General features: G+C 41.9%; 1 protein-coding gene across 3 annotated transcripts in view; it reads left to right on the top strand.

Annotated features, from left to right (window-relative positions):
• The window catches only part of LOC111866213 (neuropeptide Y receptor type 1), a 439,022-nt gene that overhangs the window by 248,606 nt on the left and 171,479 nt on the right, over positions 1 to 18,937 (top strand). Inside the window, exon 1 of one of the 3 annotated variants that reach the window (XM_023854956.2) lies at positions 13,801 to 14,581. The exons of 1 other annotated variant lie outside the window; for it this stretch is intronic. The gene's annotated coding sequence lies outside the window, so the exon portion shown is untranslated. Of the gene's footprint in view, positions 1 to 13,800; positions 14,595 to 18,937 lie in introns of those variants that run through there. One more of the 3 variants, XM_023854954.2, reaches the window with a different exon arrangement.

The following is an 18,937-nucleotide window of genomic DNA, read 5'->3' as shown; positions in this document are numbered from 1 at the left end:
CAGGCAATCAGTGATTTATAGTATATATATCAAGGTTAGGGTTAGTGTGTTGTAGTAAAGATAGTAGGCGGGATTCAATACGTATAACCAAGGATAGAGTAGGTTAAGAGGTATAGGTATTGTGCGTATATAGTATATATCGAGAGTGAGAAATGTACCACTAGAAGATTTATGTTACACGAGGAGGGCTTGCATGGCCCTTTATATGAGTCAGAGAGAGAGAGAGAGGCTCAAGGCCTCCACCCCTGAAGGGGGAGAACTTGAAGAAACGGAATGTGTAGTAAAGACTCTATGTAGTCAAGACTGAAGGACAGTCTTTGTAATATGTAAATAATGTAAATCGTGTATATATATAATAATGTAAATAGACAGCTAGAATAGATAGGATAGGATGTACCGGGAGTGTAATTCATGTCTAGAATCAACTTCCCCGCCGCCAATCCCGATAATCCTGACCGAGCGAGGGCCGAACTGACACAGGCAGCACTGGTAGCCGAAGACGAAGATAAGAATAGACAGGGATAGGCTCCTGCCACACAGGCAGAGTATGGTAGCCTCGACAGCAACGCCCCTTTAAGATATAATGATGAAGCGTATTAATAAAGTATTAAGTCGTTACCTGTAAACTACGGGAGGAGTGGTCAAGGAGCAAGGACTATCTGCCAGGGAGTAGTCCCCACGATTGAAAGGAAAGAAAATAGATGGTGGCAGCTTTTACCGAAACGGAAACCCCGAACAGGAGAATCCTAGCTAAGGGTGAGCTAGGATGATTGTGATACTCCTTACAGCATAAGCTGAGGTGGCAAGGAGGGGTACCTGCACACCCCCGACGGCACGACGTTACCAGTGGTACCAGTTTACGACATTACAAGTGGAGGCGAGGAGGGATAACTCCACGCCCCCCTACTTGCGGCGTTACAGTGGTAGCAGAGGAGGCTGACTCCACGCCCCCCTGCGCCGCTAGGGCATTACAGTGGCGGCAGCGGGTGGGATACCTCCATCCCCCCCTCCACGGCATTACAATCCTACAAGTAGAACTCTTGGATTAGACAAACAGCTTTACTCTGCTTACAGCTTGCCTAGTTGCTAGGATTATTAGTTGACCCTCAAAATGGTGGAAGCACGTTCCTCCGAAACGTCGCCAAACTTCTGCCGGACTGCACGGTGTCGCGTATGCTGTTCATAGTAACCGCTGTGAGAACCGCAGACCTCACGAAACGCCTGCAGTAAAGAGCACTTGGAGTGGGTCGGAAGACAAGGGCGGCCGAGTGACGTAACGCGAGGTGAGAAGTTGGGAACTTAATTAAACTTAGGGAATTCCAGTAGACGCATGAGAAGCCCGCAATAGGTACATTGGTTATTACGGGGCGTTTCCCTTAAAGCGGCTGTGAGTTCACTTGGGGTCGCCACTTAAATACTCTTACATGTCATGAATTCCGTCAGGAATTCTCATTAATTATCTTTACGATTAAATTATCTTCATTCATAGATCTGTAAGAGGTAACTGACTAACTCCATGGATATTGTGACATAACGCCTGAACGCTGCAAATGTGCAGTCAGAAAAGCAGAGCAGAGACGTCCGTTGCTAGATAACGGCTAATTGAAATATTTCCGCTGCAACGAATATGCTTGTATAAATCAACGCGGTACCCGGACAGTGTCACATATTTCGTGGCAACAGAGAATAACAGAGGAATCGAATGTCCGAGTGGATGTCCGCAAAAACTTAGGTCATCCCAAGGTTCAGACAGCCGGGAAAATTCCAGGAGATTGAGGGTTCAGTAGTTGGTTAACGTATCTCTTAATTTTAGTGAACAGGAAATTTGCTTGTGATATGTGTAGTGGAAACAGAAAATGATACAGAAATAATCGGCGATATGAGAAATTCATAAACATTTTTTTACCCTTAAACTCTGAAACGGAGAGCTATCTTGACTTGGAAAATTCGGGTATAAATTGAAGAATATTATTAAAATGAATACGATTAACAGTAAGTGGGGATTTGGGTTCAGCTGTACCTGTATAAAGTCCAGTGGTGAGTTCTTGTGAATTCTGTAATGAATCTTCTAGTTAAAATAAAAAGAAGGGGTAATTACTGATATACTGAGCAACGATCAGTTTCTGAATAAAGACTATACTCAATGAAATTTGCTGGGCCTTGAATATATTAAGAAGGGGGAGGAAGGTGTATAACAGAGTGTAGGCCTCAGTACATACAAAACAATAATTTTGCCTGTCGTTCTGTATGGGTGTGAAACTTGGTCTCTGACATTAAGGGAGGAACATAGACTGAGGGTGTTTGAGAACATGGTGCTGAGGAGAATATTTGGACCGAAGAGAGACGAAGTGACAGGAGGTTGGAGAAAATTGCATAATGAAGAGCTTCATAACTTGTACTCTTCTCCAAGTATAATTAGAATGATCAGGTCAAGGAGGATGAGGTGGACAGGGAATGTAGCGCGAATGGGGAGAGGACGGTATATAGGATATTGGTGGGAAAGCCAGAAGTAAAGGGACCACTAGAAAGACCTATATATAAGGGGGTAGATAATATTAAAATGGATCTTGAAGGGGTAGGATGGGGTGGTACGGGCTGGATTGATCTGGCTCGGGATAAGGACCAGTGGAGTGCTCTAGTGGACATGGTGATGAACCTTTGGTTTCCATAAAATTTTGGGAAATTCTTGAGTAACTGAGCGACTGGCGGCTTCTCAAGGAGGGTTCATCTCCAAGGAATTAGTTAGTTAGTTAGTTAGTTAGTTAGTCAGTCGGAACTCAGTTGTCACTGAACTGTTGTTGCAGGAATACAAAAAGATATCTTCACTAAATATTGCTATTTTAACTTCAGTCCATGAGCCATGACCTCAGGAAAAGTTATAAGTTTTCTGTTTGTGTATTAAAGAGCAAATATCACGTGCCAATTCATATTCGCTGGGAAAATAATAGCAGTTTTGGCATTCACAGCGTCAAAACAAAATATTCTGCTTTGCGTTCAGTTCAACTGGTTATGAATGGATATGCAGTCCTGAATTCCAGTCAAAGCTTCGTTTGAGGAAGATATTTGCTTTAAACTGGTGGATTACAATAAAAATAGGTTTGGTTGTCAGCAGTAATTCAGTTTTATTTATCGACCCTTGGGTTCAGCACAAAGAGATACACAACTCTGTGTTTATGTAAAAATAGGCAAGCGACACTGGCAAACTATCAACAAAAGTGGTTGTCTTTTTTTTTTCAACACAATATAGGCAAAACTTTGGTTGCAGAACTTAATGCACGGCTTTTCATTGAAGTGGCTGGCGATGCATTCAAGTGACACACAGCCGTAAGATACTATATAACAAATTTCATTATTAACTAATTGTTATTTTATTTGTACATCGAATTCCCTGTGAAATTCCTTTATAAGAAAAATTACCCTGCTCTTGTTAAGCTTTTATTTGTTTCGCTTTCAGATTTCCATGTCTCAGGCTTTCCCAATTTGATCCACATATTGTGTAGCCTGTTTTCAATGTTTTGAAAGAAATAACAGTAGGTTTATGCGATCACCATGCTGTCTGTGTAGCCCCTTTATAAACTTTTGAACGCCTGAACAAATTTTATGAAACTTGGTATGTATATTATGGCACCTGAGCCTATCTAAACGGCATACTCCTTAAATCCCTCCTATCAGTCTGTGTGTCTGAATGTGTATCTCCCATCGTTGCTAGGCAACAACTAGGTAAATCTTTACTGCGGCAACGAAGAATTGTTGGAGGCGTCGTTTTCTATGCGGTTTATGTCATACACAGTGTGTCCAGGTTCTGTTAGGACTGTGTTCACTAAAAATACAAGACGTGAATTATTTTCAAAATTTCACACTTTTTATTCAAAATAGTCTCCTTCTGAATCAATAGGTAGCTGGAATCGATTGAAAAGTTTTCGAAAACAGTCACTGTACTCCTTTTGTGGAATCGCATTTAAAACTGCGGTACATTCCTTTTGGATGTCCTGAATGGTGTAGTGACGGTCTCCTTTCATCGCCAACTTAACTTTTGGGAACAACCAGAAATCTGCTGGAGCCAAATCTGGCGAATACGGAGGATGATCAAGGACTGTGATCCCTTTTCTGGCCAAAAAATCGCGCATGATCTTCAATTTGTGGGTTGGGGCATTGTCGTGGAGGAGCGTCCAGGAACCTTGCTCTCGATATTCAGGTCGAATTCGAAGAATTCTCGCTCATAAACGGCTGAGGACTCCAAGATAATAATCAGAATTCACTGTTTGACCTTCTGGCAGAAATTTCTTGTGTCTTTACTCGACTCTTTTGCATGCGCACCTTCTTTGTTTCGGCTTCTTTGGGCTCAACCACGCTGCACTCTGCCGCTTTGTGAGAGGCTTATATTGAAAACACCATGTCTCGTCACCAGTGCAATCGATTTTGTAAATTTTGTATCACTTTGGGCCGACCGTAACATGTCTTTGCAGTGTTCCACTCTGGCATGTTTTTCATCGCCTGACGGCGCGTGCGGTACAAACCGCGCACAGACCTTCCGTTTGCCCACACCCTCGGTCAAAATTTGATGCACAGTACTTTTTGGTATTCTCTAAAGCTCCTCAACGAGTCTTGCAGAAACACATGTCTGATGCGATGCAAGGATTTCGGTCACTTTTTTCACATTTTCTTCAGTGAGACTTGTTCTCGGCTTTCATGCGCTTGGAGCGTCTTCAATGTCCTCCCTGCCGTCACGAGATAACAGCATACCATTGAAAAATCTTAGATCTACTCAAACAATCACTACCGTATGCACTTTTCATCATTTCGTGCGCTTCTCCGGCTGTTTTGCCTAACTTCAAACATAATTTGATGTTGGCTCTATGTTCAACCGCCATTTTCCGACGAGCGTCAGAACAGTACTGTTACATTCAAGGCCAGAACACATGATGCAGCGATGCTTGCGCTTTGAAATTATAGACAGCCACAGCTGAAACTTCAAGAATCTTAACGCCACAACTCGCCAACAGATGACATTGCAGAGCAAAATAAAAAAAAAGAGAGAGAGAGAGAGTCCTAACGGATCCTGGACACACCGTGTATGATTGGAAATTAGGAGAATAGTTCTTCCCAGAACTTCTTGTTTCAAAACAGGGAAAGTAGGACAAAAATAATCTCTGTACACTGACCTAAGAGAGCCTGATCTAACATAATGCCCTGGCATCTCTTTTAGTTTCGTAATCTTTTTACAAAAACTGTAGGACCCCTTGGACGAATGATCAGCCCGTCGCAAGGTCACTACCTACACACAGGACAACATAAACGCACAATAAACGCACATACAAACATCCATGCCTTTGAGTGAGATTCGAACCCACTATCCCAGCGTTCGAGAGAGCGAGAGACGACCATTGTCTTCGCACGTACTGGTATACCATCTAGAATTTGTTATATAAACAAACAGGATGTTAATATTGAAGATGTCGCCGAAAAGTCCGGCTCTTACTAATCTACACGGCGTTACAGCAATGTGACAATGTTTTCAGAAAAAGACATGGCAAGTAGTACAAGTAGCTGATACGGAGTGTGAAATGATCTGTTAATTTGTATTCCTTATGGCGAGGCAGATATGTCCGGAAAATGCTAATAAAACGGTGTTAAGTGTCATTTAATAAATAACTCGGTAGTCTATAACTCACTTAACATGTTGCGAGTCACGTCCGGTGGGCAGTTTCACAGTTAAAGTCTACGCAAGCCAATTGGACACGTGATGTATCTCATTCTGAAATGATATAAGTAAATAGATTTAGTGACAGAATGGGACAGACAATTGGATCACGTGCCACTGTTACGTTAGGCGTGACACACAGAACTGGACGTTTCATGTTGCACGATTGTGGGCAGTAAATCCTCGTTATGAAGGACCCGGACATAACGGAAGAAAATCTGGCTGTGCCTAATCGCGAACTTTTAGAAATGTTGCGGAAACAAGAACTGCAACCACAATGTTTATTTAATGCGTGTATTACGGTGTACTTCTGTGAATATCCCTTCACTCACTCATAGCGGATATTGGCGATAACGGAGCCAGATATTAAGCCGTTATAACGAGGGTTTAAAATGATGCTTTATGCAGAACAAGCATATGCACAGTTGGCGGCTCCTCAAGAAGGGCTCGGCTCTGCGAAGTTAGTCAGGTCGAATTAATATAGACTTGTGGCTGCTGTTTGAGGGTAACACATGGAGTATGAACACATTCATCGGGATTATAAATCAAATTTGTAGATCGAAATTCCAAGAAATATGGCGCCGTTTAATATATTTATTAAATAATTTTGGTGTCAGATGAATTCTAGAAGTTCTGTCTCCTTCAACCTTAAATTCATGGTAGATGTCACTCTTAGGTAAGGAGAATTTGCCAGACAATGGAATTTGTATTTCAACGTAAAGGAATGTTTTGTTTTGCACACAAAGCGTGTGTTTGCTGGAAAATACGTGAAGCAATGCAGCCTTGTACAGTCTAAACGTAACGTACTGTTTTGTCTCTCGTTTAATAATACACGGCAATAGCATTCTCTGAAATATAATTTAGGAATTGTTCCGTATTTTATAAAAGCGTTTTACTATAAAGAAACAGGATGCATAGTTTGATGTACCCCGATATTAACAACAACAAGTAGCCGAAAATTAGAGTTTTGTTGTCTCTTCCTTTTAGGTGTTTCGACTGAAATTTCATATGCAATCTTCCTTTGATTCCATGTTCGCTACGTGACTAGCCAACCTTATCGCCATTTATTTAATTAATGTGAAATGTAGGCCGATTACAGTGGCCGCGAGTTCTAAGGCATGAACTGTCTTCGCTCGCTCGAGCACTGGGATCGTGGGTTCGAATCCCACTCGAGGCCTGGATATCTGTGTGCATTTATTCTGTGTTTGTGTTGTTCTATGTGTGGGTAGAGGAAGGGCTGATCTCCCATCTAAGGAGTCCTACCGACTGTGTAAAAAATCAAGAAACTGAAAAAGCGGTCAAGTTCCAAAGGCTGTAGAGCCAGAGAGAGAGAGTGAAATGTACAAATTGCGAAGCTCCTCATTATGTAATCTTCTCCGTACTTTTGTTATTTCATAAGTTTAAATATTCCCTTCAGCACTCGTACAACTTCCCATAGGGACAAATACAAAGTTTAATTCTCGGGTTAAACAGCAGATTTAAGTAGATTCTAAAGGACATTTTTATCCACAACACTCGCAGTTAAGAAGGGAACACACATCACAAGACACGGTTTACACAGAATATAAGAAAAACGACCCCCATAGTGGAAGAACCACACGCAAGTTTTAATTAAGACACATAAGATGAATAATCTTAACAAGTTTTAGTGTGTGTAAATTTATTGTAGTTGACAAATACGCACTTTTTAAATACTTTTAAATAATTTTATAAAGGCAAGCAATGAAATAGAATAGCGTAATTAGGGCACCTGATGATGGCACTATGTTGCCGAAACATGTCGTGAAGTAACAGGTGAAATTGAGTGCACTACAAGACGGTAACTGTATACATATCATGGAAGAAAATCAGTGCAACAGGACGCTAAAATAAACATTACACGGACTTTACTATAAGTTTCGTTTAAACACATTTTAATCAACCTAACTACGTAGTTTCATGGGTATTCCAAACTCTATCAGAATATTGTACAATACTTCCCTCCTAACTGAATCATAGGCTTTCTTGAAGTCTATGAATAGCTGATGTACTGTCTCATCGTACTCCCATTTTTTCTCCAATATCTGACGAATGCAAAAGGTCTGATCTGTAGTTGATCTGTTACGTCGAAACCTACACTGATGATCCCGAATAATTCCATCTATATATGGACTTAACCTTGAGAGAAGAATATTGGATAAAATTTTGTATGAAGTTGATAACAGTGATATCCCCCGATAATTACTACAGTCAGTTTTATCACCCTTCTTGTGAACTGGTACAATAATAGATTCCTTCCACTGATCAGGCAATTTTTCCTTATGCCAAATAGAAGTAATTAGCTTATGGATCTTAGAACGTGATATTTTGCCTCCTGCCCGAACAAGTTCTGCCGGGATTTGATCACTACCTGGCGATTTATACCTTTGAATTTTACAATAGGAATTTCTCTTACAAAAGGGCTGGTATCAGGTACTAATGGCTCAGCTGTGTGCATTTCTATCTGCCTAAGACCACTGACCCTATGTACATTCAATAACTGAGAGAAGTAGTTCCTCCACCTATTCAAAATGTTGTGGGAATCTGCAAGCTGATCACCATTCTCATCCTTCACTAAGTTACTGCTAGGCTGGTAACTCCTCTTAAAGTCATTTATTCCTCTATACCGGTCTATAGTGTTCTTGTTCTTACTGTTCATTGCAAGCTCATCAATTTTGTCTTTAAGATATTCCCTCTTTTTGTTCCTGAAATGCCTGCTGGTTGTTTCACGTCTTATATTGTTCAGATTATCCCAGTTTAACTCGCTTGGATCCTGTAACCATTGCAATTTGGCCTGCTTTCTATGATCTAATAATTTTGAACATCCTTCATCGAACCATGGCTTATGCTTCTTCGGTTCATAATAACCTAGACTCTCTTTGGCAGACATTTTTATATTCTCTCTGATAGTTTCCCAAGTTTTATTAACATCCACCTCAGTTTCCAAGTTTTCCAAAGCCGCAAACCTATTTGAGATTTCAACATTATACTGCTCTTTACCCTCTACCTCATCTAATTTCTTGAGATTGAACCTCTCCATATGAACTCTGTGTGTTGTTGTTTGCTCACTGCCAGTCTTTCCCTAACCTTTGCCACCACCAGGTAGTGGTCAGTATCACAATCTACTGCCCTGAATGATCGGACATCAAGTATACTCGAGTGGCATCTCCTATCTATCAAAATATGGTCTATTTGATTGTGTATCTTCCCATCAGGAGATGTCCAAGTAAACTTACAGATGTTACGATGTGGGAACATTGTACATTTGACAGTAAGATTTTTGATATGGCAAAGTTTAATACTCTAACTCCATTATCATTACTAATTTCATGCAAACTCTCATTCCCAATCGTTGGTTTGAAAATGTCTTCCCTCCCTACTTTGGCATTGAAATCTCCTAACAAAATTTTCATAGGGTACTTCGGGAATTTATCGAATACATGTTCTAGTTCTTCATAGAATCTATCCTTTATGTCATCAATTTTATCTTCTCTTGGGGCGTGGATATTCATAACAATGATATCACACCAGCGACTTTTAGTATTATATATGATATCCTATCCCTAACGAACTCTACCCTCTTAACTGCTGATACGATTCTCTTATGTACGGAAAAACCTGTACCTAATTCATGATTTTCAATCCCCTTTCCATAGAAAAATGTATAGTCTCCTGCTGGTGCGTTGCCACCTCCATCCCATCAGACCTCCTGTTCTCCCGCTAAATCTGACTTATATTTTAAGATTTCTTCTGCCACTGCCCTGAGCGAACCTGTCCTATACAAACTTCGTACATCCCAAGTGCCAAATCTCATATCCATTTTCATTAGCTTAGGTCGTTTATCCAAGGAATCCGTCCAGTCCGAGGCTTTGTCTTCATTTGCGTAACATAATAATTTTTTAGAGTGAGGAGTTGTTAGCCCCACACCCAACCCCCAAGCTGGAGGCCACCCCTTGTCAGTTATCCGCGACTTTTTATTCAATATATTCGCAGCTTCCCTCCAAAACTGGAGGGCGTTTATTACCTTGACAAATCTGTTAGCGTGGCGACCCAAAGTCTTATCTTGCTAATTGGTTCATACTGTGTTTCATTGGGCGTTCTAGAGTGCATATGCACAATCAGAAGCAATTTAGTTACGTAAGGTGTTGACACCAAGGTTAATTGTTGTGTTACTGGAACAGGATTGCTGCAGCAAGATGCACCAGGCACTGAAGTGTATGTAACTTCGAGTGTTTGCAAAATGTGCTCGATCCGGTTTCATAGAGAGCCGAGATGCCTGAGGCCAATGCTATGTGTACTCCTAACATGCAGAATGCCTTCCTCATTGCTAGGGCAGAGTCCAATCAAGTGATGCATATTTTTCGGCATTTAATCCATGACAGTTAATTAAATTCCATAGAAATAGCCCGTCTGCATTCAGTTCCAGACTTTGTGCCAGCAGTGATTGTGTGTTCATGATCAATGTATTGGAGTATCCCAGGCCCACGGCCTTTACTTCCAAACAATTTTAATACATATTAATTGTATGACAGTACCCAGATTATCATTAAATTATCCACAAAAGGAAGAAATATAAATATAAGTACCATATTCGAACGTGGACGAACTTGGCAGCGCATGTAGCACGACTGGAGAAGAGGAATGCATATAGGATATCGGCGGGAAAGCCAGAAGGAAAGAGACCACTGGGGAGACCAAGGCATAGGTGGGTGGACGTAATTGAAATGGATCTTAGAGAGATTGAATGGGATGATATGGATTGGATTGATCTGGCTCAGGATAGGGACCAGTGGAGGGCTCTTGCGAACACGGTAATGAACATTCGTGTTCCATAAAATGCTGTGAAGTTCTTGAGTAGCTGTACAATTGGCAGCTTCTCAAGAAGGGCTCAGTTCCATGAGAGAGTGAATGATATTCGAATATGGAAAGGGAATCACAATTCTTTATAATTTTCTTCACTTTCTCCGACTTTGAAGGCGAAATCTAGGAAAGTACCGTAAATAGCTGTCGTGACAGTTCTCGTAACCCTCTTGACTCGCAAATTAACCCCCCATTCAGCATTTTAGAATCTGTAAGCGTAACAAGGCCGTTACGTCACGACCGCAATTTCTCTCTCATCGTAGAATTGTACAGGCACAAAGCTAACGTGCAGCCTGTGAAAAAAATTCGTACGAAATTTGCAACGTCATTCGTTAATCCTGTTACTATCCTCATCATATCAAAATCCGTTGTTTCTCTCTAACAGAATGAAATCTGCTTCACTACTTCACACGCGCAGTAAACTTCGAATTATACGTATCTTCTGGGGTAAAACGCCGTGTAGTACGTTGAAAATCAAGAGAAGTTTCGAAGGTAAAACTGCTTCAATCTTCAGGATCTACTCCAGGCAACGATCAAGATTTAGGCACTAAAGGAATATCTACTTACTACCTTTTCATGCCGGTTTATCGCTTGACATAAACCTGCAACACTTAAGATGGAGTCGACGTGTCTCTCCGAAACATATGATGATTTTTCTACAGAACGGTGTTGTATCTCATGAGACAGATCGCTTCATACCCATGTGAGCATCTCAAATCCTACTTACAAAATATTACAGTGCCATGCGAGAGCTCCGGTCATGCATTGTCTGCACGCTTAAGTGTTCAATGGATTTTGTAATGTGGGGAGGGTGTGTTCTATTTCGGGGTTATGCCCTCCAGGTCACATTACAGAGCTACAGCCCTTAAATTGTGTTCAGGTTTGGAAGTGTTAAATTGCGTGCTACATTTTAGTTGTGGCAGTCCACATTCTCATCGAAGTTTCAGGTCTGTGTTTCGGAGTTCTTGGTGGTTTTCCCTGTTTCTGTTCCGGATGGGTCTTGTTAATACAGAAGTTCTAAGGTGGTACAAAAAGACAAGCCAGAGGTAGATAACATAACGTACTGATCGGCCTGAAGTAATATTTGCATAGGTGATCGCTTGGGAATATCACCTGCTCAAGGCATTGCTTACGCCGGTCACAGTGACCGCGCGGTCTAAGGCATGAACTGTCTTCGCGCGCTTGGAAGCCGGGATCATGGGTTCGGATCTGTTTCCTGTGAAGTACGAACTGTATTCTTATATATTATTCTTATACACTGCCGGTCACAGTGACCGCGCGGTCTAAGGCATGAACTGTCTTCGCGCGCTTGGAAGCCGGGATCATGGGTTCGGATCTGTTTCCTGTGAGGTACGAACTGAATTCTTATATATTATTCTTATACACTGCCGGTCACAGTGACCGCGCGGTCTAAGGCATGAACTGTCTTCGCGCGCTTGGAAGCCGGGATCATGGGTTCGGATCTGTTTCCTGTGAGGTACGAACTGAATTCTTATATATTATTCTTATACGCTGCCGGTCACAGTGACCGCGCGGTCTCAGGCATGAACTGTCTTCGCGCGCTCGAACACTGGGATCGTGGGTTCAAATCCCACTCGACGCGTGGATGTCTGTGGGCGTTAATCAGTGTTTGTGTTGCTCTGTGTAGGTAGCGGCCTTGCGCCGAGGGGATTGAGAAACTGAGAAAGAGACCAAGGCGAACAAGGAGTGTAGAGCTGTAAGTAGGTAAATATGTTTTTGCTCGAGGTTTTCTAGCTACCCCCTTTTTTTTTTTTTTTTATTGCTAGTGGGGTGGGACTAAGTCCCTTGTACTGCGGTCACTTCTGGCCTATTGTACCAGCCCCAGATGATAGTTGAGGGTGATTGTGGAGTAATTGGTGGAATGAAGCTTGGCAGGGCAAACCGAAGTACTCGGAGAAAGCCTGCCCCAGCGCCATTTTGTCCACCACAAATCCCACTTGACCAGACCTGGGATCGAACCCGGGCCGCCGCAGTGGGAAGCCAGCGACTAACCGCTCGAGCTATGGCGCGGCCCTAGCCACTTCGTACTGCTAGTCGTACTGAACCACAGGTAAGTTGTGTGGCTGTGTGGAAACAGCTCCATTTAAATAAATGGTTCGCTAATAAACGCCATAAATATTCATGGATAATGAGCCTTAGAGGGTCAGAAAAATAAGGACATCAGATGCCATTTAAGAGGAGAGGGTGCATGCTTTATGCTGATTTCTTACTTGGCTTACTTTTCATCCCTGAACATGGACGCAATATGTTCTTCTGCAGCGGTTGTTAACTTTCACCACGCTGCACGGTATCACGTCCCAGAAGCTGTAACTCTTCCGAGAAAACATCTGTTTTTAGCCTACTTTCCTTACTCATTCACTCTTGAACCTGAGCCCTTCTTGAGGAGCCGCCAATTGTGCAGCTACTCAAGAACTTCCCAGCATTTTATGGAACCCGAAGGCTCATCACCGTGTTCACAAAAGCCCTCCACTGGTCCCTAATCCGAGTCAGCCCAATCCAATCCACACTATCCCATCCGTTATATCTAAGATCCATTTTAATATTGTCCACCCACCTACGCCTTGGTCTTAGCCTACTTTCCTTATTTTTAAAAAATAGAATCAGGCTTATGCGATCACCATGTCCGTGTGTCTGTGTATCCCCGCGCTATCAACTTTCGATTGGGATGAACCAATCTTTATGAAACTTGGTTTGTGTAACATTGCGCTGAGCCGATATAAACGGCATACTTCATAAATACCTTCGATTAGTCTGTTTGTCTTTGTATTCACCTATCGTTGCTAGTCAACGGCTCTCTATAAACATTATCGCGGCAACGAGTACACACGTAACAAAAGAATTGTGCAATCCGTGTCGTATTAAGGAAAGTAGGCAATTAGTTCTTCATATAACTTCTTGTTATTATTGATGTGGTATAATTTTTACAACGCGACAAGTAGGACACACGGTTCAGGAGGTTAAGAATCATTTCCCGCCATAATTATGTAGATGTGTCTCAGAAAAAATGTTTTATTAATGATTTGAAAAGGAGAAATGGCCTCCAAGCATCATGCTCTTAAGGTAGAAATTGAAGAATGTATATTGAACATTTCGCCGCTACAGAGATGCGCGAAGTGAAGTGTACAGACACTACGACGCATGGCGGCTGTTCCTCCCACACCGACAGAAGCATGTAGTCCTCACTTCACCATCCAACGTCACGTTATGTGGCGGCGCTTCGAGCAGTCCACACGTTTCGTTGCGCGGGGACTTAACGAATTGTTTCGCGGACGCTTCCCGTTATCGTCTTTGTACAAACGTTAACGTAGCGTTATTACAAACACGTAATCAGAATTATTAACATATAAATTTGTCTTTGTCACATATTCTTATTATATTCATCAAATAAATTGTGCGATGTTGCGTAGTGATAATACGTATTTCGTTTTAGGAAAATCTTACTTGTCAGTAGTTGTCGAGTTGTCTAGAATACAATTCGTAAATAATTAATGAGTTTGAAAAACAATTATCATTAAGATTTTCAAGATTTTCGTGTGAAATAATATTAAATGTCTTAAGTGAATGACATTTATATTTGCGTGTGTAAACTGTACAACACCTACTGTAAAACTACTCCGATTAGTGATTTTATCTTCCAAATATATTTGGTCTACTAATGACAGAAGAGATTACGATATTCCTAAAGCGCGTTCGGAAACAGTGAAGAACAATTCTTGTGAATACATTTCAAAGGTATTACTACAGATGAAGGCACTCACAAATCTGACGTCACCAAAGATAGAGTACATTTTTTCTTCCGTTTTTACAAAACCGTGTTTGATGTAAATCTCGTACGACCGTGGAGGAAAGAGCGTTGCTTGTACAGTTTCGGGGGCCTGTTACACAACATGTAAGACTTCTTCACTTAAATCGGCCCTTTAATTATCTCCGTCACTGCTGTAATATCATCTTTGGAATCCAAGGATAATACATCAAAGCAAGGTGCGACACGGCTGTAAGTATTCACTGCAATTAAATACTTTCGTCTCTTAACGAGGTCACTTTGTAAAATTATGTGCAATTTGAACTGTGGTCTTATGGGTGTATGAAACCGCGTAGTCTGATAGATGATTACCAGCGTTAAGCACGAACTTATTGCTTCTGTCTTCGGGGTAGATACCGAAAAGAACAGAATTCAAATATGGCTGTAGTAAAATTATTTGTCGTAATTATTTTTCAGATTAATATCTTTATATTTCTGTTGAATTATGCGTGCTTTACGAAGGATTAAGAAGCTGTGGTTGTCGTGCAGACAATGAATCTCTTTATGCAATTTCAAAATGTAAAAATAAAGCTTATTTGTTTCGCTGTGTCTGTCTCTCCGTTCCTCTTTCTCTCTAATGTGACGTTTCGGAATCCGCAGAATGTTAACGAAATGTGATATTGTATTATTATAAATTTTCGAGAAATTCCAATGCTGTTTAAAATCGGGAGAAAGTATTGCTCATTTGATTGATAAGCTTTTTGTGCTTCAGCTGTTTCGGATTAAATCTTCAGGCCTCTCTGGGTTCAGATATTGTTACTGAAACTCTTAATTCGCTCTGAGTCTGGATCAGATTGGATCATGGATGAACCAATCACAAAGCTTCTGCCTGCACAGAAACTGCTGGCTTACACTTCTGTCCCGAACCGATTTCAGACTTCAAATTAGTCGCGGAGTGATGCGTAGTAAAGCATGGGGCCAAATTTTTCTTCACTTTTACAAGTGTACATAAATGCCAGAAAGTTACAGGAAACAACAGGAAGCATTTCTGAAGAAGTACCGCATATTTAGCTCAATCGCTGTAGAGACGGGCTACGGCTAGACAGACCTGGTTCGATTCCTGGAAGGGCTGAGATATTTTTCTCTTCCTAACGTCCAGACACCCTCTGGAGCCCACCAAGCCTTTTCTCCATTGAGTACCAAGTGCTCTATTTCCGGAGATAAGTCGACCGAGACGTGAAGCTGACCACACTTCCTTCTGGTTCCGAAGTCAGGAATGGCGGAGCTAAAACTCCACTCCCCGACACGTCGTCATGACATAGTGCTTAATTAATTAGGCACAGCTACAACTTTACCTTGACTTTATCTCTTTACAGGTTCCTGTAATTGTCACTCTGCTTTCCACAGCTTTATATCTGGTTTCCTACTTGGCTTGAACCCTCGACCCTACAGTGTATGACTGCCCTTCGTAACAACTTGGTACTTGAAGTTACTCATGTCTTGTTATAGTTAACTTTGTCGTGTCCAGAGAACGGAAAGTGACCGCACTCCGAAACAGCTGATGTACTGTACACTCAGAGGAACTAGAGTCATTGGGCGCCCGAAATTTCGCTGGAAGGCTCAATCCATTTTACAGATGAAAGGAACTAATCGAAAGGCCCGAAATTTGATGATGATGATAACGTTAATGACATAATTCTACTTGATTTAGTCCACTGCATCAATATGTTTCATTCGGAAAACCTGCAAGGAAAACATTTACTTGCTAGACCTAGACGGATAGCACAATGCACCTTGAAGGAGTACAGTGTACACCTGATTATTGTTCATTCTGTTGGTTACTTAACGACGCTTGTCAGTAGCTAGACTTCGTAGCGTCGAACGGTACATTGGTTGGTGAGTGATTAAAGTGAACTACATTGTAAGGAACCTGTCCTGGCCTAATCAAGATAGTATCCCGATATATGCTTGGAAGGACTGAGGATAACAATGATAGACAATCAGAATCGCGGATGTCCAGAAAGAGAATCGAACCGATCATCTCCAAAATATTATTTTGTAACATTACTGCTATACTAGCTCATTCGATAATGGGATTAATCTGGCTTAGGAGAATGAACCTGTGGACGCAATTCTGTAAGAGGCGGAGAACTTTTGGCCAGCTTGCTGACTGTCAGATCCGTAAGAAGACTGTTCTGCGGGTTTACGTCGCCAGACGATTGTAACATGGTGCTCTTGGCTTAAGATAACTACGTAATTCCTTGTAACTGAATCCTTCTTGAGAAGCTTATAGTTGCTTAGCGGCTCAAGAAATTCCGAGCATTTTATGGAACCCGAGGTTTCTTTACCGCATTCACAACAGCCCGTTTCTTCTCTCACCACAACTTTGCAAAGTATTTCTTTATGATCCATTTTAATATTAGCCTCCAAACAACTATTAGATCTTTCTAGGTTCTCAGTCCTTTAAACTTTCCTGCTAAATTTATTTTTCTCATTCGTGCTACACACCCCGTCCGTCTGATCCTCCATGACTTCATCATTCTAATATAATACTCATACCGAGGAGCGTAAATTACGAAGCGCCTCATTATGAATTTTTCTCCAGTCTCCTGTTACTTCTTTCATCTTAGTTCCAGGTTTCTCTTCAGTACCAGGTTCTTGAATACCCTGCGTCGACGTCATTCAGTTGAAGCGAGAGACGAAGTTTCACACCCACAAAGAAAACCACAGGCAAAATTGGCTTACTATAACAGACCAGAAATTTATGGCGAATGTTTTTTTTTAAATTTTGCTGATATAAATAAATGGCACGTAAGCAGAGGTCTCAGATGTTGTGGGTTTATGGAAACGTGATTACGTCTGGCACCGTGTTAGCGGGATAGCGCAGCTGAAAATATATACAAAGAACGGGCTGACAGAACTACTGTGTAAGCATACACAGCTACGGACGTAATATATGTAAGATTGCTTATTCAAATATAAACAAAACATTACACAAACCGACGGTAATTAAGCAGTATTTAGTGTGGCGTACACATGTACAAGGTGTACAGCGTACATGAATGTCCGACCTATTTTATCTGTGACTCTACAGCCCTTTTGTTGAACCCTGGCCGCTTTTCCAGTTTCTTGATCATTTACACAGTCGGTAGAAATCCTTGGGTGGGGGATCAGCCCGTCGCAAGGCCGCTACCTATACACAAGACAACACAATCACAGAATAAACGCACACAGACATCCATGCCTTGAGCGGGCTTCGAACCCATGATCCCAGTGTTTGAGCGGGCGAAGACGGTTCCTGACTTACACTGCGCGGTCACTCTGATCGGAACGAAATTGCAGTACTAACAATTTTCAAGAGAGAGAAAGCCATGCACACTCCAAATTAGGGGCGCTTCCTCCAGCGCTTATTAAGTCTGTTGAAACGCTACATGAAGTACGCAGAAGCTACATTACAGTCCCGTAAGAAACCAGGACTCTTTTCTTAAGTGAAACATTATGCCTCATTTTAGCTCCCATAGGAACGCCAATGTTATTGTTAAATTATTATATGTTTCTTGTCGGATTTGGGGTTCTCACGGCGGTCAACATAAACACTATGAAGAATGCCGTCATCTGATCTGTGGCGCTCTAATGTAGCCTTACGTCTACCAGAAGGATGACTGAGCACTGCCTGGGATCCTTCAAAATCGGAAATATGGTTTCTTTCCCCTCCCCCAAATTTAGTTTCTCTCTACCTCACTATTCTCGCGCTCTCTCTCTCTTTTCAGTACTTCCGCCTCTCTGCAACCGTACTGACTGGTACTGACAGTAGCAGCGAAACAGCAGACAGTTTAGTCTCGAACGGTCTCGTGAGCTCAGGGTACGCCCTACTGTTCTATCCTGCTCTATGCTGCCGGACACTTCTTTATTAATACTTTGCACGGACTACGCAGAAAACACAACTTCTATTGCTAAGGGGGCGTGTTTACTAATCCGTTGCTTAACAATGGACGTCATGATGTTGATCGCTTTTGCTGCCGCTGGAATGTGTTTACCCAGTCGTTGCCTAGCAGTGGGTATACACATCACAAAGTTTTACGTGATATATAACGCAGTTCAATGGTGTTCAAACTTGCTACTGTAGTGTTCTCTTGAGATGACCCATCTCCGTGAAAATGTGCAATATCTTTGATACAAAAAGGACAAGTCTGCTCATGCAGTAAAGCTTCTGTCTTGTATTCGCGAGACGCCCAGCTCGAATCTCGGTAGGGATACTGACAATCCTGTCCATGGATTTATTCAGTCTCTCCACAGAAATTACCTTGAGCTATGTCCACGACCTACCGCCTCTGTAGTCTGGTGGTCAGAGTTCCTGGATACAGATCCAGAGGACCCGGGTTCTATTCCCGGCCCTACCATATTTTCTGAGAAGTGGTGGGTCTGAAACGGGGTCCGCTCGGCCTCGTGAGGATAATTGAGGAGCTACTTGAATGGAAAAAGTAACGGTTACGGTCTAGAAAACCGTTGCGCTGACCATGCGACACCCTCTATCCGCTAAAGTTGGCACTAACTTCGCCGACAAACGACGGTCGCTCGGTCGGTATAGTTCGCTT

The sequence above is a fragment of the Cryptotermes secundus genome, unplaced genomic scaffold (assembly GCF_002891405.2).
Source record: "Cryptotermes secundus unplaced genomic scaffold, Csec_1.0 scaffold682, whole genome shotgun sequence".
Taxonomy (NCBI): domain Eukaryota; kingdom Metazoa; phylum Arthropoda; class Insecta; order Blattodea; family Kalotermitidae; genus Cryptotermes; species Cryptotermes secundus.
The sequence above is the reverse complement of the archived record's forward strand: the minus strand, read 5'-3'. Positions and strand labels throughout refer to the sequence as shown.